Source organism: Electrona antarctica, assembly GCF_951216825.1.
Source record: "Electrona antarctica genome assembly, chromosome: 12".
Taxonomy (NCBI): Eukaryota; Metazoa; Chordata; class Actinopteri; order Myctophiformes; family Myctophidae; genus Electrona; species Electrona antarctica.
Genome location: NC_136793.1, coordinates 37,028,344 through 37,053,397, shown reverse-complemented (window position 1 = coordinate 37,053,397; position 25,054 = coordinate 37,028,344). Strand labels below are relative to the sequence as shown.

The window sequence follows — 25,054 nt, the reverse complement described above, 5'->3', positions numbered from 1 at the left end:
AATTCCGGCTTCCCTTTTTCTTTTGTCCAGCAGCTAAATGTTTTCTATACACGGTATCTTTGTTCAAAGGCCTATCGATATTTTTTTCTGCACTTTTCTATAACTTCCTCAAAGGTTGATACGTGACTGTTTTTTAAGAACTTTTTTTTTTCTATACGAACCAAACCAGTGGCATAGTACAGCTGTAAACAAAGCTGGACATGAACGATTCACCTTTAAGCTTTTCTCTTTCTTTTAAATGGTACAAGCCAGGGATATCTTTCATACTTGATTAAAGTAAACATACATATGAGGGCAGAGCTCCCCACAGATATGCTTGGTATGCCAGTCTCACAGTGTTCAACAAGGAAACGCAAGCCCATCCCCGGCACAATACAGCCCTCATTGTGACCGAAGGGAGGAAACCTTTTACTGGATATTATTGTGTGTATTTGTAGAGCAGTAACTTTGTTGACGCTGTGAAAGCGGCGACAATAGCAAAGAATGTGTGCCGGGATGGAGGTCGTGCTAACTTTGCTGTCGAATGTAGTCAATTAGTTCAGTAGGGATTTTTCAAAATGATAACTTGAGTTCAGTAGGGATTTTTCAAAATTAACACTTTGTGAACTGATTTCTGTGTCACCTCTGCACGTGATTTGAGTCAGCATGTAAAGTCACAGGCTTTGCTGTGTAATTGTGCATTCCCCCTGCCAGACGATGACTACCAGTGTTCCATTCAGTGTGTGTATGTGTGTGCGCGTGCGTGCGTGCGTGCGTGCATGCGTGCGTGCGTGCGTGCGTGCGTGCGTGCGTGCGTGCGTGCGTGTATGAGAGTGCACCATGCAGTCCAGTCCAGTTATTGCATGCAACCCTGACACAGATGGTGTTCAGTGATACGGCATACCAAAGGCATTGTTTAGGGAAGGCAAGCTGGAGGAGATAATTGACAGGCATAGAGCCGTCCCATCCCCCTCTCTGTCCACCTTTGCCTCGGTCTCTCTCTCTCTTTTTCTCTCTATGTCAACCTCCCTTTAACATGCGCATGGCAGCCATTGCTGGCGTGCATGCGCGCACACACACATTTCTCTTTAACCCATAGTAGCTAATATCCCTCATGTTCCCTCCCTTTCTCTTCCTCTCCACCCCTCCCTCCCTCTGCCTCCCTCCCTCCCTCTCTTTCCCTCTGTATTTTTCGCCCTAGCAGCAGAGCCAACGCTAGCCTCTGATTGGCTGATCGACTGTCTTTGTGTGCTATCTGTAGCGTGACGTCTCGCCGGCAAGCTGTGTGTGTGTGTGTGTGTGTGTGTGTGTGCGCGCACACATGTGTGCGCTTGAGTATATTCAATTTGTGTGTGTTGTGTGAAGGGTGTGAGGGCGGTGGAGGGGGGGATTCACATCATGTGTGTGCTGCTGATTTAGAGAGAGACGCGGAGGAGCGTTAGATGAAAAGAGAGAGAGAGGAGGGAGGTTCTATACGGTGCAGTGGTGATAGCGATCACAGAGGCTGGCTTTGGGGGGGAAAAATCCCTCCAATGCGCGTGTATTTGCGTGCATGCGTGTGTGCGTCCTGTAGACCTGCTGTAGCGTACTAGCGAGTTAGAGGGAGGGGAGAGGGAAAGCAAGAGAGAGAGAGAGATGTGTGTACTAGAGCTAATGTAAAACAGGATTAAAACACAAGATGGCTTCCTGAATGGGCTGGAACACAGACGAGAGAGAGAGAGAGAGAGAGAGAGAGAGAGAGAGGGAGAGAGAGAGAGAGACGAGAGACGAGAGAGGAAGGGAGAGAGAAGAGGGAGAGAGAGAGGGAGAGAGAGAAATAGACAGACAGAGGGATAGAGAGGTGAGGGGAGAAGGAAGGAGTTGGGGAGTCTTCTGATGGGGATACGGACGGCAGAGAGAACGCACACACCGAGGAAGCTCAGAGGCACACTGGGTAAATATGAACCACCAGCCCCCCTGGAGGGAAGCTAGGGACTGTTTCAGGAGGAGATAGGCGTTGTGGCGAGGGTGGGGTGAGGGGGGCGGTGGGGTTGTTTGGCTAGACCCAGGAACCAGCTTGAGACAAAACACAGCCGGCACATTTTAACCGCTAGACAAGGGTACAACTAAACTATGGGGGGAGGAGGAGGGAAGGAAAGGGAGACCTATAGGCTCTACCAGATAAGGGGGGAAAAACGTTGTTGTATTCCTTCCATAATTAACCCTTGTTATGATAACCCTGTTCTTAGAAGGCTTTGATCCCCTCCTCCTCCCCCTTTGCATTGGTGACAGTTGCCCTAATGCACACGATGACAGTGAATTTGCATGCATTGCTGCCATAACCTTAAATGGGGTTACAGACTTATGCCGGGACCGACATCAGGGCAAAGCGGGCATCGCCAAATGTGAATAGCGGCATTACATAATTCCATAATTGAATTGGAATCCTCAGCTGTCTGTCTATTTCTCCCTCGCTCCATTTCTGTTTATCTATCTCTGATGGTCTGGTTCATTCTCACAGTTGGCGGTAGAGGGAAGTGCCGGATCGCTGTTAGAGGACAAAATAAAAGTGATTTAGGCAGTGGGCTGAGGGGGGTATCGGCGTGGTTGCTGAGGATCTGAAGGATGAGAACGTGGGGATGGATTGTGTACTGTGTGTTCTGCAGGGCTTCACTGCTGTCTGGAGTGACATGTGTTTTTAAAATGGCTCTTGTCGCATTATTCTATTGATTCTTCATCTCTCTCTCTCTCTCTCTCTTTCCCTCCCCCTCTTTCCTTTATCTTCCCTTCTATCTCTCCTCTGTATCTCTAATCTCTCTCTCTCTCTCTCTCTCTCTCTCTCTCTCTCTCTCTCTCTCTCTCTCTCTCTCTCTCTCTCTCTCTCTCTCTCTCTCTCTCTCTCTCTCTCTCTCTCTCTCTCTCTCTCTCTCTTCCCCTCCCTGCATTTCTTATGAATGCCTGTAAAGGTGGGATATTTTGAGAACGACGGTCAAAGCTGCTCTGTGAACCAACAACTGGCAACTGAGGTAAGAGAACACCCCAAGCATTCTGTAGAAGTGTGTGTGTGTGTGTGTGTGTGTGTGTGTGTGTGTGTGTGTGTGTGTGTGTGTGTGTGTGTGTGTGTGTGTGTGTGTGTGTGTGTGTGTGTGTGTGTGAACGAGCATACGTGCCTTTATACTGTGCCTGTGCAGAGGACAATAGTCAAAATGACTCACTTGTCATGAGTGTGTGATTGTTTTGTTGTTGCTTCAATACTTTATAATAATGAGCTCTTGGTTCATTATAGAATGGCTGAAACACTTAGGAGGTGAAGGTTTACAGTTGGCAGTACAAAGTACACCAAGCCGTCCTGTTGCTCTGTGTGTGTGTGTGTGTGTGTGTGTGTGTGTGTGTGTGTGTGTGTGTGTGTGTGTGTGTGTGTGTGTGTGTGTGTGTGAGCCTGTGAGTAAATGTTCAATCCGTACGGTTGTACATGACCACAACCACGTGCTTTGTACTTCTGTTTTCATGTATGTACTATGCATGTAAATACACCATGTTTTCACATTATGTCTTTGATTGCATGTATGACAGTGGTGCTTACTCATTCTATCCAAAACATGAAAGTCACGAGCACAGTATCTGCTAACAAGAAGATGTGCACAGCTTTAAGAGCTTGTTGTCCTTACCTTATAGGAGTTGTCCAGGAGAGTACATAAAGTACGAACCCATTAAAACCGGGAAAGCATCTGAGTAACTACTTTAACCATATGTTATACGTTGGCTATTCAAAACTGTGTGTAGTCATGTTTTATAGCTGCAAACCTCCCGTCCCCTCGCCGTGGGGTTGACTAGCCCAGGTGCCGGCGCCCGGTGCTTTATCTTCCAGCCACGCTGGTGAGCTGAAGCTGAGAGGAGCGGTGTGGATCGGCGGTGGCGGCGGCCAGGGTTTAAAGCGTCCCACGCTGCCCGCTGATTGGCGCCAGAGCCAGGCATGTGTTGAGACAGCCGGCCAGCGAATGCAAGAGGCAGGGGCGGGGGGAGAAGAGGGGAGGAGGCAACCTACACTCTGGCTCAGGAGGAGTCGTGGCGGGGGTGGGCGGCCTTCCTTCCTCTCTTCTCTTAAGTTATTAAGTCAAATGAGGTAAAGGGTGTATAAGTTAGTGGGTCACACATGCGTGTGTGTGTGTGTGTGTGTGTGTGTGTGTGTGTGTGTGTTTGTTTGTGTACTGTTGTAAACCTGTAGCGCGTGCTGCTGTTCGCTGGCTTGCCGTGCCGTGGCATGCTTGTATATTTATATGGAAAGAATTGAGCGGCATGGGTTCACAGCAAAGATAGAATTAGTGTAGATGGCGAATGGAACCATTGACAGTCACAGGCTTCCGTTGCATAACACGGTTTTGTGATGTCTTGTCTTCCCTGCATACTTGAAAGGGAGCTCTTTATTTGACATGCAATTAGCTTCTACAATGAAATACAGACACAGTTTGAAAGGTTGCTGTGTGGAAGTGAGGGGAAATCTACATCAAGACAATCTAGGTGTCCTACTCTGCTGTGTGATGCAACGACCAGTCAGTGGTTGAAAATATAGGTTAGTCATTGATTTTCAAACCTCACAGACAATTAGCTCAAAAGTACCAACATAGGTTTTTTTTATCTGAGCTAGACCTATAATCCAAATCCATGTTTCCATAGGCTCCTTATCTGATAGATCTAGTCCATGTCCACCATCTGTTATCTACAGTAGGTTAAGAGTTGGTGACACTTTACTTCACTTAACTGAACCCCAATGATATTCCAGTCTATTGATTAATATTAATATATATTGGAAAAAACACAATGATACCAAATATCTGCCAAATCTAAGATAATTTACTTACAAAGTTACAATGGCTCAGGAGGTAGTGGGAAGCGGACCGTTCACGGTTCGATCCCTGGCTTCCTCTGGGTTAGTGTTGAATTAAGTGTTCTTGAGCAAGACACCGAAGCCCTAGCTGATGAGTAGGCTGGTGCCTGTTGGTGGTTGTGTGTGTGTGTGATTGTAATACACATTGTAAAGCGCTTTGGATAAAGGCTCTATATAAATGCACTTAACCACATAAGCCATATATTCTCGCTACTTTGTCATATGACAAGTAGCGAGAATAGCTGATCTACACGTTCACAATGCATCCTGATGTGATGTGAGTGTAACTGGCGGCACCCCAGCACTTCTAAAACAACAAAGCCACCACCACAGCTTGTAAGATGGGCTATTTTCAGTACAACTATGATTCTTGGGGGATAAGTAATTTCAGGATTCCCTCGTGACCTTTTCACCACAACGTATAGTTAGGTCCCTCACTTTGGTAGCTAATCATTGTGTAGCACTGTACTACATACCTCAGTCTGTTGGCCCGGGTTCGAACTCCGCCTCAGCCTTCTCTCCTGTGCCAGCCCCAATGTTGTGTCCCTCTCTGCTTGCCAACTAATCTGTCACAATGAAAAGTGCACAGGAGAACATACTGTATTTTCTCCTAGTAGTAAAAACAAACCGCATAACTGTCCATTCACAAGGAGATGTGTAGGATGTGATTACACCCTCTGCTTGTGGCTTTTCTGCTGCTGCACAGCAAAGTCTTCAGTGTTCATTTAACTCAGGGTATAACAATGGAACTACTAAGGGTCCATGCTTACACTCTCAGAGTTAAATTTGTTACATTGTGTGTTTATAGAGAGTCAAGGTTTCTGGAAGAATGGTCTGTTCTCACAGGCTCTGTTTTTTCTGTCAACTGTTTTCCTGGTTACTTTATCAAGACAAACACCCCTCTGTAGCCAGCAGATACAGAGTCTCGTGATTGAGCATACTCATCTAAATATGGCGCTGCGGTATGGTTATGAATGTGGGGCTTCTTTACAAAATATTACACATCCATTTTGAATAACACTAACTACAGTCTACACGTTTAAATCCTAACCCTAATGTGGAGGACCAAGGAAAAACGGCAGCAAGTGAATGACACCTTTCTATGGGAAATTAAATTTACCTCCCCTTGTGATCTCCTGGTAGTTGAATGAAACCAGTGATTCACACCTTTTAATGGATGGTGTCAGCCTGTCAGGGCATTCCACATTTTGGTGGCAGAGTAGCTAGTATAAGTCAAACTTCACCTGATGCTTCGTTCACATGGGCAGATCTAAAGATACAGTCTTACCTTTTCAATGGAAGCCAGCGACATCCTAATATAAATTCACCATGTCTCTGTGTACGTACATGTTTACGTGTGACTGTAATCCACATAACTCGAGAACCGTTCGCCCCACCGACTTCAAATTTGACACACATGTTCCACACTACCACAGGGAGTGCAGTTCCCGGTGTCAAGTCCGTCGGATCGGTTGTCCAGAACCAGCACAAAGGCCTCTGCCCGGGCTCTGGACAGGGCCCCTGCCCAGGCTCTGGACATCTCCATATATGGCCTGTTCTGACATCTGCATATAGGCTACTCCATATTTGGGCATGCCTGACAAATAACTCCATATATAGGCATAAAAGGGACACAGACATATTAACTGGGTGGGGCATCCATTTCCAACTTGCGTCGTTCCAAGTAGGCCAGTGCCCAACGGGCACCACTCTAGTGAAGATACAAAGATACATCCGACATCCGAAAAATTTCAACTTCAGCTACAAATATGCGGTGTACCTTTGCATCTTTGTATCTTTTGCATCTGCCTGTGCACAGCATAACGTATCAAGTGCTGCTTCTCTGCAACTGTAGAGTTTGTTCTCTTGGTGCTACCTCAGAATGCTACAAGCAGTGCTACTAAACATCAACCAGATTGAGCATGTTACCAACAAACTTACTGTATCTGTATGGGGGGCTGCCAAGGGTGAGTGAAAAGATGGCAGCCAGGAGAATGAGGCTGGCCGGTCACTGCCATAGACACATACTGTAGATCACGAGCACTCAGCAAGCAAACTTGTGTAAACAACACATGGGCATCGATCACAATTGTCCCACACATACCTAGGTGGAAAGATGCAGGGGCGGAAAGTACTGGGAAGCTAGCCAGATGTATGGGGGGTCGCGACCTAGACAGAAATATATTGTGCGGAAGAAAAGCATTATCTGCAATGTGTTTAAAAAAGGCAGGCTTCTATTTCTAAATACGATTTTGTAATGAACATCTTCATACGTTCAAAACCACATTTCAGTGGAGAAAAGAAAAAGTTTAAACTTACTATGTTAATGTCTGGTCAACTTATTTATAATGCTTAGTACGATCTTGAATGAAGAAAATACTAGGCAGTGTAGGCCTGTGTCACGAGTTTAGTTTTTATTGAGAAACAAAAGGACAGCTGAGAGATAGACAATGTAGATGGGAATCAGGTTGGAGACACTTGACAGGAAGTCCAACCTCATTTTTATAGTACTTTTTTATAAACAGTGTGGGTCAACATGCTTCACAGTAAAGCACTGAAATGCACACTAAATTTAATGCGAAAAAAATAAATACAAAAATAACAGTTAGATGCCATTACAGGAACCAGCCATTCTTTCAATTTTAGGGTAGGTCCTCCTTATGGCATGTCCTTCCTTACCTTGGTTGTTTAGGAAATGAGACCAAGGTGAGAGTTTCACGAACAAGTCGGACTGCTCCGCCGTGATGTACTCTATTACTCATGCACAGGATTTCCTCTACAAGAGTCTACATCATGAAATTAACCCCACATGGTATGGGTGCAGAAGGAATCACATACGGCCAACAGAAACAATGCCATCCAGTTACTGATGACTGCATGGCAACAGATGCATAGTTCAGTATTTATTGCATTTAGCCTCGCGCGGAATCCCCAACATCTTGACGAGAAAGGGTTAATCGTGACCTAGTTTCCGTGGCAACAATGAATGACTGGTGACATCACTGCTGTAATTTTAGCTCAGCCTCAATGGTTGGGTCACGTGAGCCAAATAGCAACGTGTGGGAGTGTATGTGTGTGTGTGTGTGTGGGGGGGGGGGGGGGGGGGGAGGGGTTAAATGGCTTGATGTAAAGCACACACAGCAAGCGGAGGGTTTGACTTCACCACTACGACTGTACTATAATAATTCCACACAGTCAACAATGAAGTCGCCCTTTTCCCACATGTCAACACGTGGTCATTGCCTGTTATTGAAAAGCTTCATTTAGAAAACAACTTAAATTGCCACATGGGTCTCAATCATTATTCATGTAAAACACCACTCTCACATAAATCACACATCTCCATCAAATGTTAAAAGCAAGCTACCTGACTTTGTACTGTTGTCATGTTTAGGTTCTCTAATTAATGCCACTGAGCTAACATTTGTCGCAGCACTGTCTGGCTTGGTTGCCCATGTTCTTCTGCAAGTGCATACAACCTGGCACTGTCTAAGATCTGGCATGGATTCATGGTACTCTTGCATGGCACAATTCCTGGTGGCTGGTCATGGCTGGGTATCAGGATGGTTGGTTGGATACGTTCTTGTGTGGCATGGATGGTGTACAGTATCTGTCTTTCTTCCTAGATCAGAGAGACAGAGAGAGAGAGAGGCTGTCAGCTGCATGGTGCTGCAGTTAATGAAAAATGAATTGGTGGAAAAGAAGGGGGAGGATCGCTAAGTTGTCGCACCTTTAACTCTCGCCTCTCTGGAGGCTGTCCTGGTACTCACGCTCAGGGGAGCCAGAGCTGAGTTCTGAGTGTCTAGAATCACACTCTGGGATCTAGGATACTGCTACATTCTGAACATAGAATACTGCTACATTCTGAACATAGAATACTGCTACATTCTGAACATAGAATACTGCTACATTCTGAACATAGAATACTGCTACATTCTGAACAAAGTGAACATAGAATACTGCTACATTCTGAACAAAGTGAACATAGAATACTGCTACATTCTGAACATAGAATACTGCTACATTCTGAACATAGAATACTGCTACATTCTGAACATAGAATACTGCTACATTCTGAACAAAGTGAACATAGAATACTGCTACATTCTGAACATAGAATACTGCTACATTCTGAACATAGAATACTGCTACATTCTGAACATAGAATACTGCTACATTCTGAACATAGAATACTACTACATTCTGAACAAAGTGAACATAGAATATTGCTACATTCTGAATAAAGTGAACATAGAATACTGCTACATTCTGAACATAGAATACTGCTACATTCTGAACAAAGTGAACATAGAATACTGCTACATTCTGAACAAAGTGAACATAGAATACTGCTACATTCTGAACATAGAATACTGCTACATTCTGAACATAGAATACTGCTACATTCTGAACAAAGTGAACATAGAATACTGCTACATTCTGAACAAAGTGAACATAGAATATTGCTACATTCTGAACAAAGTGAACATAGAATACTGCTACATTCTGAACATAGAATATTGCTACATTCTGAACAAAGTGAACATAGAATACTGATACATTCTTAACATAGAATACTGCTACACTCTGAACATAGAATACTGCTACATTCTGAACATAGAATACTGCTACATTCTGAACATAGAATACTGCTACACTCTGAACATAGAATACACCTAATACTGCTAAATACATCTACTGCTACATACATCTAATACTGCTACTGTACATTCTCTGAACATATAGAATACTGCTACTGTACATTCTGAACATCCTTGCAATGAGATATGCATTTCACGTTGAGATTTCAGAATTTAGACTCGTGACACTCTTACCCAGACTATAAAGTCATAAAACAAGCTTCCATGCATTAGAATGTACAGGGCTCAGAGCCATAGTAACCTGTTGTTGTTCCTCTAATCCTAGAATGTTCTTCTAGAATACAACATTCTGACATCTAGAATAGAACCTTTATACATGCTGCTGGCTTCTCTTTGCCGCGCTAGAGGCATGTGCTGGCCCTTTAAGTCAGGCTACGCCTGACTTGAACATATGGGAAGCTAATCTTAGCCCAGCTCCTGGGAGAGAGACAAGGCTGGCAATGAGCCACCGCGCAGGCTCAGGAAACCGTTCTATGCGTACTCTCTTGCTTGCTACCTCTGTCTCTTCTACTCTGTTTCGTTCTGTGACATCCTCTGTGGTTCACTTGTTTTGTCTCTCTGTAATCTCTCTTTCTTTTGTGCTTCTCTTTCCACTTCCAGTCTCAGAATGCAGACACAGTACACACATACCATATCATTTGTTAACTTCTCGCTTTTCTAATTGAAATCTATTATCTCATGTTGGTGATACCTTAATCTCATCACTCTTGACTAACCAGTTCCTCTATTGTTCATCATCAAATAATCAGGTACAAAATGTACAAGTTTCAGGCAAATGTCTCACCACCATTCTTGCTTTCCTACTTTATCACCACTTCCTTCTCCTGTCATCTTTTCCACTACTGTCTTGTCTTACTGTCTCTGTCTTCTCTCAGTCAGTGAGAGATACACACAAGTTCTTGGTACTGTTCCGGTTTTGGTGGTTCCACCCTGCCCCCACCACCACCACTTCTCCTCTTCCCTCCTCCTCTCCCCACCTCCCCCTTCTTCTTTTCTCTTTTTGAGGAAGAGTGGTGAATTGAAGTAGAAGAGAGAGAGTGATAGGGTGATGGGGGCTCTCCCGCCAGCTGGGCTGTGTGCGTGCTGACTTGCACGTGCCGCATGCAGTCAGGAGTAATGAGTCAGAGTAGATACCCTACCCCCGACAACTAGGTCTCGCACACCACAACACAACCTCCACACCCTGAACCCTACACCACCTGCCCTGCCCTGCCCTGCCCTGCCCTGTCCAGGCAGAGAGGCTGCACCGTCCGTCACCAGAGGGGAGCAGAAAGACAAAAGAAAGGAAAGGAAAAAAAGAAAGACAATACAAAAGCTGGTTCATGCAGAGAGAGAGAGAGAGAGAGAGAGAGAGAGAGAGAGAGAGAGAGAGAGAGAGAGAGAGAGAGAGAGAGAGAGAGAGCATGCAGGGATAATGTGACAAGGTGATGTCACTGGCAACATGAGATGGATGGATGTAAAATGGAAGGGTGTCTGTATCTACATATCTATCTATAGCTATAATAAATAGATATGCATACAGACAGTACATAATTATGTCCCCAGTCAAGCTGAAGTGCTAGTATTTTCTGCTGCTATTCTGCTATCGTGCTTCCTCTCTTGTTCTGAAAAGTTCCTCCCACCAGTAAACCCACTGACCTCTCAGTGAAGGAACCAGAGTGAGAGAGCAGTTCCATGCTATAAGCACGCTTGTGTGCATACTGTACGTGTGTGTATGCGGTCATGTATGTGCAGATGTAGGCAGAATGCCCTGGCATGAGCGTTTACTTTCCCTGTGTGGATGTAAAAGTCTGCCCCCCCCCCACCCCCCCACCTCCTCTGCATGTAAGGGAGAGAGGGAGATAGATTAGTCAAAAAAGAGTGAGAGAGACAAAAGAATGGAGGAAAGCAGAATAGAGGGATACGGAGAGATGAAGAAGGAGCAGATCAATAGCTCAAGGGAAAAGGAGACAGGGAGGGATAGTTTAAAAAGAGAATGAGAAACACAGTAGAGGGAGGGAGGGAGTCGTATTCTGATTGACACATTACATTTGACACTTATTTGGAGCTTATTTTCAGTTCAGATATCTTTTCTTTATATATGGAGAAAGAAAGAAAGAAAGAAAGAAAGAAAGAAAGGGAGATGAAGAAAAAAATATACTGGAATGCACAATAAAGAAGAAATTCTTTCTAGACAAGCAAAGAAAGAAAGAAAGAAAGAAAGAAAGAAAGAAAGAAAGAAAGAAAGAAAGAAAGAAAGAAAGAAAGAAAGAGGAAGGAGCAATTAGAGAAAGAAAGAAAGAAAGAATAGACAAGAAACAAAAACAGACTTAGAAATAGAGAGGCAGAAAGTATTGGGAAGGGGTGTACTGGATGGACAGGAATAGAAAGTATTGGGAAGGGGTGTACTGGATGGACAGGAATAGAAAGTATTGGGAAGGGGTGTACTGGATGGACAGGAATAGAAAGTATTGGGAAGGGGTGTACTGGATGGACAGGAATAGAAAGTATTGGGAAGGGGTGTACTGGATGGACAGGAATAGAAAGTATTGGGAAGGGGTGTACTAGATGGACAGGAATAGAAAGTATTGGGAAGGGGTGTACTGGATGGACAGGAATAGAAAGTATTGGGAAGGCGTGTACTGGATGGACAGGAATAGAAAGTATTGGGAAGGGGTGTACTGGATGGACAGGAATAGAAAGTATTGGGAAGGGGTGTACTGGATGGACAGGAATAGAAAGTATTGGGAAGGGGTGTACTGGATGGACAGGAATAGAAAGTATTGGGAAGGGGTGTACTGGATGGACAGGAATAGAAAGTATTGGGAAGGGGTGGACTGGATGGACAGGAATAGAAAGTATTGGGAAGGGGTGGACTGGATGAACAGGAATAGAAATGGAATATGATAAACGGATAAATAGAGAAAGGGAAGGAGATACAGAGAGATGGAATGATAGAGATGGGTAGAGAGAGTTAGATCAGATGACCTTGATGCCATTAGGCTGGGGGGGGGGGGGGGGGGGGGGGGGGGAAATGGGTCATGGCGGGTGAGGCTGGGGGAGGTGCGTGGCTGGGTAGGGGGTGGTGGTGTAGTAGGAGGCTGAACACAGGAAGAGATGAGCAGTGGTGGGGGGGATGGGTCATCCTGTCAGCAACACAACTCAGTTATTTGCTCTGCATGGAGGTCATGTGAGTGTGTTTAACAGCAAATCGTTGAAGCCTTATAAGTATACAACTGTTGCTTTTCTGAAAATATGGGTGTTCTAATGGATTCATTGTCTCCACCAGGCCGAAGGCATGGGGAGAGAGTATGTTTTGCACTCCGTCCGTGTGTGTGTGTGTGTGTGTGTCCTTCCGTCCTTCCGTCCGTCCGTTATCAGCTAATCTCCGGTACCGTTGGCCCGATCCATGCCAAACTTTGCACACACACTCCCTGGATGCCAACGACGAACCTTTGCCCCAAATATTCCTCAACGGCCACCATGACGCCGATTTAGGCAAAACACATTTCTGTAGATAACTCGTACACATTTTATCCATACATCACACAATTCGGTATACACTATCTCCATAGTCATGTGATCAACACAGATCTGCACAATTTCCCATCTTCCATCCTGATTGGCTAAGATTGGCTTCCAAAGCTCACATGATTGGTCCGTTTCGAACAAAATGCCACAAATCACAAACACAGTGTCCAATTTCCATGAAATTATACACGCACATTTCCACTAGGCCGAGGACAACATGCCACTATTTTTTATCCCAAATCAGCCTCACGGTGGCGCTATAACAGGCCAATTCCTGTTTTACCTATAACTGCATCGACAACTTATGTATGCACACTCCCTAGAGGCCATGGGAAAACATTTTCCCTGCATCCCTCCACATCTGCCGGTTATAGCGCCACCATGAGGCCGATTTCTGCAAAACACATTGTTTATGTTAGTCGCACAGATTTCATCCAAATCTCACGCAAATCGGTACACATGATCTCTGTAGTCATGTGATCAAGACGAGCCTGTTGGATTTCTCAGATTTTTAAAAATTGTTGCAAGAAACAAAAAAACATGTTTATATTACTCCTAAACATTTTGCCAAACATCACACACACTCCTATCCTCCTGGTGGAGCACTTTTTCTAGCTGTAGTTATTATTATTTAGTCAAAAGCTTTTGTTAATACTTTGGTTTATTAGTTCAGTATTTATAAAACCCACAGACTAGGGGTGGCCAAATTGAGACATTTCATTAACCGGTTACCGTTAGGCCTTGACGGCTAATTAACCGTTAAGGGAAAAAATGCGCTATTTTACTCAGTCCACCCGGATGGGGGAATTAGCAGCTACAACGTTACGTGTGTTATCGTGAACACATGCTCTGTGATGCACACACTTTCCCAGTAGCCTAAAGGTGTTTCGAGACCACAAAATAGAATAAGCGGGTCCATTTGGTTACACTCCCAAAGTTAAATTACTGTGTACATTTTTATATCTGTTATCAATAATATAATCCACCACTCAAGGGAGGGGGTAGACAGCTACAGATCTTGCATGGAAAAGAGTGAGCTGGCGTGAAGGGACTTTTTAATTTATTTTTAACCAACGCTGACCTGCATGACCAAAATGAAAAGCGATTGAAGCAACTGGAAACAAATGTATATCTTCAGGTTTGAACGCACCTCCAGTCGCCAAGCCTCTAGCCTGGCTTTAGCCATACTGATAGCGTGGATTCACTCTCGCTTCCTCCCCGATATCCCCCCCATCCAAACAGCTCTGGAGTGTAGGCTAATAACGTGGAGGAAGTTAGAAGAGGCCAGGGTGGGCCGTAGGCTTTTGTTTTCACTTTTCGGTTCACCATTAGCCGTTAGTGTTTGTCGGTTACCAATTTCTTAACGGCTAACTGTTATCGGTTGTGCACCCCTACCACAGACACACTTAACCACTTTCACTTTCACTTTCACTTAAAACATGGCAGATCTAGAATCTCACAATGCGCCCCGTCGTGATGAGTTGTGAGCTTGTAGGTCGGCTATTCTTGCTACTTTTGTGAGACACTGTTGTACAGTATGACAAAGTAGGGCATTCATTTTACGAAAAAACATAAAAAGTTGAAACATGGAGTTATTAGGCTGCTGCCCGACACCAATAAAATGCTAAATGCAGCTGCTAACTGCTCCCATGATTCCATTGTATAGGTAAGTAGATGGGTAATAAATCAATTAATTAAGTCAAAATGAAGACAGATTGATTCATACATACACAAAACTGAAAATATATGTATGCATATAAACACAATGTTTTTGTGTCAGATGAAGTGTTTCACTCTGACGGGCAGAAGTCCTCCCACACTTTAAGACAATTATGTGTTGCGTGCAGCGTGACAGGAATCATGTCAGCTTTTTACACGAAACCCTTCCATTTCCTCAAGTCTCAGAAAGGTGGTTTTCCTCAGTAACCCACCAAGTACAATAATCTTGTGCCTCGCAGTCCGCCCCCCACACTACTGATGTCTTTCTTAAAGTTTAAATTACTGTTTTGCTGTGTGTGGGATGTGTGTGTTTGTGTTTGTGTGCGCTTTGATTGGAAGAAAAGACTGCAGTGGCTCAGGCTTAGTCATATGTTAGAAACAACTACGCTCTACCAAGACTGCACTTTTATTGTCAGTCAGTCACCCCTTCCTACAGCACAGATCATTTGTCCTTATTGCAGAGAATGACACAGCCTAGATAAAGTGGGAGGAACTGAGACAGATGAGAGAATGAAACTGAGAGAAATGGAAAGAGTTATGGGTAGTTGAGGGCATGAAATAACAATAAATAATTTCACTAGCTTTGATTTTCTTTCTTTTTGCTTTTTTGATATGTTTTGGACTTTTTTCTGCCTTTATTGATAGATACAGTAGTCTTCTGACAGGAAATGGGGAGAGAGAGATGGGGAATGACACGCAGCAAAGGTTGTGGGGATCGGACGGGAGTCGAACCCGCAACACGCTCTTAGGCGGCACTAGGTGCCCACATGGCTACGCCAACCGTCCGGGTCGCTTTGAGATTAATACTGATCACAGAATCATCACAGAGACTCGTCACACCTCTCTGCTCATGCCAGGCTATAGCAGGTGTAGGGTAAGAGTTCATCTGAACTTGTCTCTGCTCATGCCAGGCTATAGCAGGTGTAGGGTAAGAGTTCATCATCACAGAGACTCGTCACACCTCTCTGCTCATGCCAGGCTATAGCAGGTGTAGGGTAAGAGTTCATCATCACAGAGACTCGTCACACCTCTCTGCTCATGCCAGGCTATAGCAGGTGTAGGGTAAGAGTTCATCTGAACTTGTCTCACTGTCTGTTCCTTGGCTGATTTTCTCCAAAAGGTTAAAGTTATGTTACGATAGTTAATTTTCCATTGTAGCGCCCCACCGCCCACACTATGTGGAATGATCTTCCACCTCATGTTATAGCTTCCCAAACCTTGCCTGTGTTTAATCATGTTTGAGAACTCACTTGTAGTCCTTGGTATTCGAACATGATGATTAAGTGTTGCCGCTGTGTTGCCCTAGTTTTTATTGTTGTTTTGCCCTTGGTATTTTAGTGTACAGCACTTTGGTTCAACATTGTTGTTTTAAATGTGCTTTATAAATATAGAGTGGATTGGATTGGATTGGATTTTACTAACTGGTTTTAAAGTCCTTGAAGTCTTGTTGCCTGTTACCATGGGAACTGTGTTTCAAGTTCAACAAGGACTGTAGTCTGTCATGTAGCCTTAATATGCTTGTCAGGATTGTGTATGTATTGTAATATATTCAAGGTCATACTACACCATGAGATATTGGCACTGTGTTGTAGATCAGCTTCTCACAGTAGGAAGTAGTTTAGATCTTTTGGTCAACATTGAGTACCTAGAAAAGCGCTATATAAATTGTATGTATTAATTATTATTACAGTATAGCATGACATTGGGTGTATTATTCCAGTATTACCAGTTTCATTATTAATATTTATAATTGGATGTCAAGACAATGATGAAACAAGCTCATTATTATGGAAGTGTATGTGCCTCCAGGTTCTCGTATGTATGTGGGATAAACAATTTAATTCTGTCCATTTTGGGTGTTTTTACTTGTAGGTTGGATTTAGGTTTGTTGTTGTAAAATTATTGTTCGAAGCCATTACATTTGACAATGTTCATGTGAGCCCAACAACATACTTAAGGAGCCCGCCAGAAGCGTAGAAAGCGTAGAATTACTTTTTTCTGGCAGCCTGCCAGTAGTCTACGTTTTCTAGGCTTTCTATTCTTTAATGAATGTTTTGATCGAATCGAATCAATAGCTGCCTCTCGTTAGCATCACAGTGTAAGTGGGACAGTGGCCGCGGCCATTTTGAAGATGCGCGAGCATCCACTTGCTTTCAATGGCCTGTATCTCCAAAATGGCGCAATGAATGTCGTTTCTGGTAAAAACAAGGTTTTTCAACGGCCGACAGCAGGCGCTGTGATACTCGCGGTCAGGTTTTTTCTGCACCGAGCGAGAGAACAACAACCGGTCAAGACACCACACACAGCATTATGTCATCGTAACACCCAGTTACGGATATTTGGTTCCTCAAAATAAAGGTTGAAAGGGGAAAAATCTTGGCAATCCACGATAAATAGATGAATTAATCCTGATGGTCAAACAGGGTTAATGTTATTTTGTTACTGACAGCTGGCAGACATTGCTAGGTAGAATAATAGGGTAAATCAACAGTAGTACTCCGCCAGGTGGTTTAGCTGTGGGATGCAGCCATCATTCAAGACACGTTTTTAGTAAGAAATAGGCCCAAAAACAGGCCAATTTAGTATCAAAACCTTGTTTGACGGTCATTGTCACATGACTCACAGTCACAAGGCCAGGTCCATGTGTGCCCATGTGTGCCCATGTGTGAGAAAATTGGACTTTACGGCCCATTTAGCAAAAGGGCCCCTCCCGCAAACGTTGGACTTGAGCCTGATTAATACATCTTGATCACTTGACTTTTGGATTGGACAGAATCTGAATCTGTGGGAGTATAGTAGCAAAAAGTATGCAGGTGCATCACTTTTCCACCGGGAAAACATTGAGCTACATGGAGCATTGGCGTTTCGAAGCGCTCGTTGGAAATCACTGAACAGTCCTCCGTACCACCTGTTTCTAAATTAATTGCACATAATGCAGGAGGCAGCAGGACTTTGCGTTATTGAAAACGAGTGCTTCCAAACACTGACACTCTAATCACCTGCATGGACTTTCTTGACCGAAAGTAGCTCATAACATGTTTATGGTGGATTTTTATGAAACAAAAACGTTGCAGATAGAAAGAGGACAATGCAACCTTTCCCATACAGTGCAATGTTGGTGAGTTTAATGTTGTTTAATACAATCAGATAGAACTTTTCCATTTGGATGTATGGGCTGTAGGCCAGAAAGTAGTTTTTTGTCACTCAGTAGGCGTTCCCGCATAACTTCCGGGTACGATGATGTCACCTTATAGGCCAAAACGTGAAGCGGCCTGTTATAGCGCCACCCATGGGTTCTTCCTTTACTTACTGGGAGTGTGTTTCCCACCAATCGGACCAGCATTGCCTGACAGTTGCTCACAGACAAGACAGACATTGAGGCAGACAGACATACTCACGGACAGACATAATCCCTGCCCCTGGCTGTCCCGGTGGAGCTAATAAGATGGAATAGTGTTGTTATGAAGCGATATTAGCAGTCATTGGAATCCAACTCTGGCAATCAAACTGTGGTACAAATTATAGATTCCTATACTATAATTATAGTACAGGAAGTACTGTAGGCCTAATCGATTGTGTTCCCACATACAGTTGGAATCTATGTTTGGGCAGTAACACTGCTTCTGAGCACAGACAGGGTGTTTAACCACTAGGCGCAGCCGATGTGGATTATCACCCTGAAGGGTACTAATACATAAATTAATAAATTGAGCCAAAAGTGACAACAAAATGAAGTATTTCCTTGCTTATGATGAAAGTATTCCAAGTTGGCCCCGCAGAGCGCAACACACGTCGTAAAGTTCTGTTTTCATGTCCCCATAAACAGTATATCCTCTCTTAATTGCATACAGCTGATAGTTGGTCCTTTAAATTGTGCTTTGGACACATTGGAATTTGCTGTGGTGACAAAAACAGCAGGGGAATTTCCTTCTTGATGGTTGGTGGTTTTCACTCTTTCGTTGTCGATGTACTTCGGGCTGGTAAAAAAATAAAAAAAATAAAAATGTTATAGTTTATTTAAAATGTCCCACAATAGTAAACTCAGCAAGCTGTTTGGTTCATAGAATATTGCATTACAAGATCATAAAATAACATGCGTGGTGCGTGCGTGCGTGCGTGCGTGCGTGCGTGCGTGTGTGTGTGATATAGATATCGTTATTATCGTATATATATTTTAATAACGGCATACATTGATGATTATTGTCTTGACTATTGAACTAGATCTTAAGCATAAAAGTTACGTGCTTTGCTAATACAATACAAATGTGCCTTAATGGACTTGGCTAAATGTCTTGTCCTCCCCATCAATAGTTTTAGCCATTGTTTAGGACACTTACCGGTAATCTGGTGCAGTGGAGGAGATTTGTGTTAGTCTGTTCTGTTTCAAGCTATTTCTATGCATGAGGTCAGGGCAGATTTAGCAATGTGACTCCTTTACTCCTTTCAACTCACAAACGACCACTGCTATTGTACAAGGATGTTTAAGTGTGTTCGCTTGAAGCTACAAGTCTATATTAGTCCATAATTAGATTATTATAAGAAATCTTGCAGCAATTTGGGTCCACATGACAAGAGTTGGAAACTAAGTGTGTTTGCTCTAGGCTCACAAGTTCAGTTCATGTGATGTTATTTTCCTGTTATGTTTCCTTGATGGCTGAATGCATTCCAAGAAATATTTTTTTCATCAGTAATTTTCAAACTTATTCTGACTCACATTCAGATTTATATTTACACCGGCACTCTCATCCAAAATGACTTACAATAAGTGAAACCCAACTGTTTCATCTTCAGTGATGTTTCAGATGTTGTAGCGTTATATATAAAATTAGATTATAATAACTTGAATTTATATAGCGCTTTTCTAAGTACTCAAAGTTGACTTAGTGTGTTTGGTGGCCAGGGGAGACGGAAAAAAACTTTATTAGGAAAAAACTAAGATGAGAAAATACGATAAGCAATTAAAAAAAAATCTTTTCCCCTTATATGAGTAATCATGTGCAGTATTAAGCTGGAGATGGAGGGGGTAAGGTTCGGTCTCGGCATCTGGAGTTTTGCTGTGTCACTGCTGCAAAACAGAGAGGAGGCGCTATAAGAGAGGGTGAATGAATGAGAGCATGTGTTTGAGTGTGGTGGTTGGCAGAATGTGTGTGTGTGTGTGTGTGTGTTTCGGGGATGGCGAAAGGAGGAGAGGGTTGGCAACTCCATGCTTTGTCATAAGACATGTGCCCACCCAGTGACGGCAAGGGGGTAGCATGATGATGATGATGTAGGTGATGTAATGGCTACGTCATACCCACATGCTTCCCACTCTACCCTCACTTTCCCTCGCTCACTCTGTTGACTCTCATTGGCGCTTCCTGGTCACATGACCCTACGTCTCTTCCCTTTTCTTCTTCTTCCCCTTAGTCAGCCGAGGCTGGGCCGTGCGAGTCTTTTGGGGCCGACGTACAGTGTGTGTATGTGTGCATGTGTGCAATGTATATGTACGGTGTGTGTGCATCCGTGGAAAGTGTAGGAGTATATTATGAATTAAAGGGCCAGAGAGCAAGAATGCCAGACACGGCAAGGAGACCATATCCAAAACAGAAGTAGCGAGATCTGGTGAGACGGAGGAATAGGTGGATCGAGATGGATCAAGAGAGAAAGAGAGAGAGGAAAAGCCAAAGTGAGCAAGATAGAATGAGGAGGTTAATCCAGTATAGCAGACGGCACACACTCATAATGAGAGAACAGCAACAATGTGCACGAACTGACAGCGGGCTGCATGGAGGGTGACAGCCATGTTTTATTTGTGTTTTGTTTCGTTTTTCACTCCCCCCTCTTCCTGCATAAATCCAGTAGTATCGAAGAGAAGAGAAGAGAAGAGAAGAACATAGGCTAGCAAGCAGCAAGAGCGATCGGCGGTCATGATGATGATAGCAATGGTGAGGAGAGAATGACAGAGCAAGAGATTCACAGAGGAGGAAATGAGTAGGCAAGTATGGATTGCACAGTGACAGAAGAGAATGAGAATTAGGAGAGAGGAACGTCTTGATCTTCTCCTCGCCAAACCATTGCATCTCTTACCACAGCACTCATGGTTCTGTGTCGCTGCCACCTCCGCTTGGCGGCGAACGACGATAACGTTGCTTTTAGTCTCTTTGTTTATACCCTCATCTTTCTCTCCATGCAGAACCAATGTCACAAGAATAACCCACTTCTCTGTGAAGTCCCTTCCCTTATAGCTACTTCTCCCCACACCCTCTCTTCCTGCTGTTTATTTCCGTAACGTTCGCTAGGTTCCTCTTTGCACCCATGTCTCCAGCTTAGACCTACTGCCTCCTCCAGTCTTTAATGCCTCTTGTTGTATTCCATTCTGTTCACTGTTGTCTCTCAGGGCGAATGTGTATGAAAATAAAAGGCTGTAGATGCAGCTTGATGGAGTGTGTAACAGTTATCAGGCCTCCATCGGTCATCACCTCCAGCCAGAACCTTTCAGCTCTTCTAATCCTCTGTTTCCTCAAATCGGTGGTAGTGAGCAGATAAAGCCACCTAGCCAAGCTGCTGTTCTCTCAGTCTCTCACCTATAAACTCATCTCTTTCCTTTATGTACATCCCGTGTCAGGGCTGACACAAAAATGGAAGGTTGGCTTTGGGGTTTTAATAGAACGATCGGTGGCTGGCATGGAAGCGGACAAGGGAGACAGAGGCATCCCTGCCCGTCACCTGTCCACCGGCCCTCGCTAGATGTGAACGACATCGATGCTGAGCCGTGGAAGGGAGAATCTTTGCAAAAGGGAAGTCAGGCGATGGAATGCCTACGTACACAATATAATGTTGTTTTTCTTTCCTCGCGGTTTTTCATCTTCCTCGTTGATGTCGCCTTGGATTGGAATTGCGCTTGCATGGTGGCTTCGCTCGCCCCTCGCTTATCCAAAATGTATCCAGGGCTGTTTCTGGACAGACTAAATACATCATACAGTATATTATACGATCCAATGCAGTTCAACTGTTGTTAACGGTTATTCAAGGTTTCTTTTTTTGCAGCAAATAGAGGAAGAAGGATTTGCTCAATGGTAATATCTCTGCAGCACTGTGCTGTTTCCTAGGCTGCCACTAGCGTCCATTCCCCAGCTTTGACTCCCTCTTGTTCTCTCTCTCTCTTTCCCTCTCTCTCTCTCTCTCTCTCTCTGGGCTTGCTGCACACTCCTCCATTCCATCGTACGTGCCCAATGTGGCTCAGATAATGGCCTCTCGCTCTGCACACACAGAAGAGAGAGGGAGGGAGCAGAGCAGGGGGAGACTGAGCGAGAGGGAGGGGTGTAGAGTGCAGCAGAGGGAGGGAAGCCGAGAGCAAGAGACAGAGAACGAGAGAGAAGGGAAGGTGGGGGCTGCTACTAGGAGAGCAACACTACGAGAGCAGAAGAAAGAAAGGGGATATTCAAAAAGGGGGAAGGGAGGGACGGAGAGAGATAATGACAGAGGAAAAGAGCGAGAACGGAAAGCGCCGGCCGTAAGACGAAGAGGCAGAGAACAGGAACAACGCACGCGCACGTCTCCGCGTGTGTGGGTGTGTGTGCGTGCGTGTGTGGTTGTGGGTGGGTGTGCGTGTGTGTGTTGGGGGAGGGAGGTGTGAGTGTACGTATATGTGTGTTTTGTGGTGCTTGCGGTGCCTGTGTGCCTGTACCTGTCGTGCAGACCAGAGAGTAATAATTTAGACAAGAAAACCCAGAAAGGCAAAACACAACGCTACACCGGATTGCCCGTGGCTTTGCTCTGCCTTTCGAGTATATTCCATGTTCCTCTCTGTCTCCTCTCCCCTGTGTTGCTGTTGGATTGGTGGCTCCTCTGTCTGGATCTCTTGATGTGAGTAAGACATTTACTAGCCTCTCTCTCATTCTCTATCTCTCTCTCTCTCTCTCTCTGTCTGTCTGTCTGTCTGTCTCTCAGCCGACCTCATGTTCTCATGGAGGTCTCCTTCACATTTCACATGAAAGGCGCAGGGGGGGGGGGGGGGGGAGTGAAGGATGGACATGGAGAAAGAGACTGGGGGGGCACCGTTTGTAACATTGAGGATTTAGGTTCAGCTGTCTACTCCTCTTCAATACATGCGTCTCTTCATAGTCTCACCTTGTTTTGTGCTGTCAACCTTGAAAGACATCTGCTCTGTTCTGCTGGTGAGTGGGGAGGTCTTGGTTAGTTTGCCTGTTGGCCCGGTTGACTGCATTCTGCAAACATGCTAGTTTAAAGGGCTGTTCGATGGTACTGTAGTAATCTGCCCTGACCGGCTTAGCTGTCTCTTCCGGTTGAGCATGTTGATGTTTGGGAACCACTGTCTGATGTGCGTGCGTACGTACCGTACGCGCATGCGTGTGTTTACGTGTCTGATGGGTTTGTGCGTGCGTGCGGTGCGTGCATGGCACGCATGCACGTGTGCCATGTCTGTGTGTACGTGCCATCTGCGTGTGTTTGTGTATGAGAGAATCCTTGGCAGTAGAGTAGGTTTTGGCATGCTGTAAATATTTGCCAGAGCACGTGGTCTTGCGCTGTCAGAGCCGCCCGGCGAGGTGCCCGGCTGCCCGCAGGTGTGTCAGCGCAGTACATAAAAGCTCCTTCTTCTCTCTCTTGTATAAATGTTTTTACAGAACATAACGCAGAAAACAGAAATAGCTCTTTTTTTTCCTTCTTTTTTTTTATAGTTATTTATAATTATAAAATTATGACCACATTTGAGAGATCATTGCAAAAATTCATATCTGAAATGGTTACACTACATACACTGAATGGGTTGAATCGTTTGGACTTGTTTCACTACACACTGCATGTCATGAATCTCATACTAGCAGGCACTGGACACAGTCCACTCATACAGCCAAGGCCTGAGTTGTGCAGTCATTTTAATTCTCATGTTGAGTTGAGTGTGACATGCCAGTTTGTGTTTTGCATAAAAAAGAGGAAAAGGTAGTGATGACGTGGCTGATAGCCTCTGTGGCTTCAGATCTCATGTAGTGTTGTTTTTGTGTGGCTAAAACAGAGTATTTCGACACTGCAGTTCTCATAACTGCTGTGGTGTTGAACACTCCCCCTTCACCCTGCCCTCTTCCTCCCCTTCTCATCTGATCTGACTGATAGTGCAGACATGGGGCCTCTCACGTATAGCATGCCGGCTGTTCACTGCATGCACACACACACACACACACACACACACACACACACACACACACACACACACACACACACACACACACACACACACACACACACACACACACATACACACACACACACACACACACACACACACACACACACACACACACACACACACACACACACACACACACACACACAGTACCAATGCTGCCGTCGCTACTGCAGCCCCCCAGGGATCCCTAGCAGACAACAGGCACAGAAGGTAGATTCAAAGGGGCACGAGCATGCTGCCCATCTTGTAATTAGCCACTTCAAAAAGACTAATTTCAATATATATTCAAAACAACCAGAGCGAAGCTCTGTCTAGCCGATTTCTACTGTCAACCACCTTATGTGGACATTACAAAGACAAGAACCAAGCTTCTTCTTTGGACTGGAGATGACAGCATGCTGATTATAGTAGGAGAGAGAAAGATACATACTGTAGGTTAGTCACAAAGTCAAACCAAGTGTGCCACAGTAGCAGTGTGTAGTGTGTACCCACTAAGGCTGTTAGGATGTTACACAGTGTGCCACAGTAGCAGTGTGTACCCACTAAGGCTATTTCAGATGTTACAAAATAACAATACACAGCTCAGCCATAAGTTTAACTCTTATCAATGTTTTGTTTTGTTTATTTTTGAGTGGCCTTGTTGTATTATCTCTGTTGTTACATCTTAGTTACGTTGAAACATATTACTGAGGACTTGAGAATCAGTTTGTTTATCTTCGTACTTTCATAACTGAAGGGAAAGCAGTTGTGTTTGTGTGCGTGTCTGTGTGTGTGCGTGTGCGTGCGTGCATGCGTGCGTGCGTGTGTGTGTGTGTGTGTGTGTGTGTGTGTGTGTGTGTGTGAAAAATAATAAAGCTTTACCAATTGGATTGCCATCAGTGCTTCTACATGCTAATGATTTCCACTACCCCAATGTACTGTATATGTATTGTGTAGTCTTGTCTAGGCTATACGGCTAGGGCTCTGTACTGTATGGGCTCCATTTTCGTCACCGCTAAACCCCTTATCCCTAAACTTCTTTGCCTTTTTTTTTTACTATTTTGAACATTTTTGAATAGTTAAAATGGCCAGTCTACAAGCTCACAACGTGTCAATGTAGATTGGTTAGTTGAACTATTCAAAAATGTTTTCCAAAAT

The 25,054-nt window shown here is 44.4% G+C and overlaps 1 protein-coding gene across 1 annotated transcript in view; it reads left to right on the top strand.

The window, feature by feature from the left end:
- Positions 1 to 1,759: 1,759 nt before the first annotated feature.
- Positions 1,760 to 25,054, top strand: part of tet3 (tet methylcytosine dioxygenase 3) — a 46,749-nt gene continuing 23,454 nt past the window's right edge. Inside the window, exons 1-2 of the mRNA XM_079517040.1 lie at positions 1,760 to 1,912; positions 2,925 to 2,984. The gene's annotated coding sequence lies outside the window, so the exon portion shown is untranslated. The remainder of the gene's footprint in view (positions 1,913 to 2,924; positions 2,985 to 25,054) is intronic.